Consider the following 1,789-nt stretch of genomic DNA (forward strand, 5'->3'; position numbering starts at 1 on the left):
TTTAATTACTTTTTTATAACTTTTTAACTTTGTAATACTTTATTACATTTTTATTACTTTTTAACTTTTGTGTGGAGTTTGCATGTTCTTCCCTCTCCAGCTTCCTCCCACAGTCCAAAGACATGCTCAGTCAGGTTAATTGATCTCTAAATTGCCCAAAGGTGTGAATGGTTGTCTGTCTCTATGTGTGCCCTGGATGGACTGGCAGCCAGTCCAGGGTGTACCCTGCCTTCGCCCTATGTCAGCTGGGATCGGCTCTAGCGCCCCGCGACCCTAATGAGGATAAGCGGTATGGATAATTGATGGAATGGAGGTTAGGAGGTTGCATATTAATGCAAAATGAATGTGTTTAATTGGGGACTACCCTTTGCACGTGTGCCAGATCTCGCGCCTTTGTCGTCTTTCAGCCTTTTCTCCTGACTGTGACCTGACCAGATGCAGCAAGATTAATGCACTCATACCAACTAAATTACTTGGTTAATAGCTGTATTTATTTTTCATATTAGTTAAGAATGAACCTCGCTACTGTATAACTTAGTTCCCTTCTTTGTATTACTTTTTAAATTGTTCATAACTTTTTAAAACTTTGTAATTGCTTTTCAACTTTTTATAACTTTTTAACTTTTAAATACTTTATTACATTTTTATTACTTTTTAATAACTTTTTGTAACTTTTTTTATAACTTTTCATTACTTTTGTACTACTTTTTATCGTGCCGGTGACGTGACACACTGTGTCAACACCAACACACTGAAGGTGTTTGGTCGGGCATTTGTGCCAACCTTCAGCCCACCTTCGAAATAGACTGGTATGTATTGTTAATACCTGGCTACATAATTATTATGGAGTTGAGGAACCAGTCCTCCATGGCTCTGAGCAACCAAACAGTGAGGAACATTTATTACCTTCGCATTGAAAATGCCAGAAGGTTATGTTTTGATCTCTGTGTATTTATTTATTTATTTGTATGCGTGTTATTCGCAAAACTCAAAAAGTATTGAACCGAATCGCATGAAATTTGGTGGGATGATTGTTTATTATCCGGGGACCAGTTGATGAGATTTTGGGATCGATCGGGTCAAAGGTCAAAGGTCATGAACAGGTCAAAATCTTTCGCAGAACTCAAAAAGTATTGAACCGAATCGCATGAAATTTGGTGGGATGATTGTTTATTATCCGGGGACCAGTTGATTAGATTTTGGGATCGATCGGGTCAAAGGTCATGAACAGGTCAAAATCTTTTGCAGAACTCAAAAAGTATTTAACCGAATCACATGAAATTTGGTGGGATGATTGTTTATTATCCGGGGACCAGTTGATTAGATTTTGGGATCGATCGGGTCAAAGGTCATGAACAGGTCAAAATCTTTCGCAGAACTCAAAAAGTATTGAACCGAATCGTATGAAATTTGGTGGGATGATTGTTTATTATCCGGGGACCAGTTGATTAGATTTTGGGATCGATCGGGTCAAAGGTCATGAACAGGTCAAAATCTTTCGCAGAACTCAAAAAGTATTGAACCGAATTGCATGAAATTTGGTGGGATGATTGTTTATTATCCGGGGACCAGTTGATTAGATTTTGGGATCGATCGGGTCAAAGGTCATGAACAGGTCAAAATCTTTCGCAGAACTCAAAAAGTATTGAACCGAATCGCATTAAATTTGGTGGGATGATTGTTTATTATCCGGGGACCAGTTGATTAGATTTTGGGATCGATCGGGTCAAAGGTCAAGGTCATGAACAGGTCAAAATGTTCTTGAATCGCATGAAATTTGGTGGGATGA

This window comes from Pseudoliparis swirei, chromosome 7 (genome assembly GCF_029220125.1).
Source record: "Pseudoliparis swirei isolate HS2019 ecotype Mariana Trench chromosome 7, NWPU_hadal_v1, whole genome shotgun sequence".
In the NCBI taxonomy this organism is placed as follows: domain Eukaryota; kingdom Metazoa; phylum Chordata; class Actinopteri; order Perciformes; family Liparidae; genus Pseudoliparis; species Pseudoliparis swirei.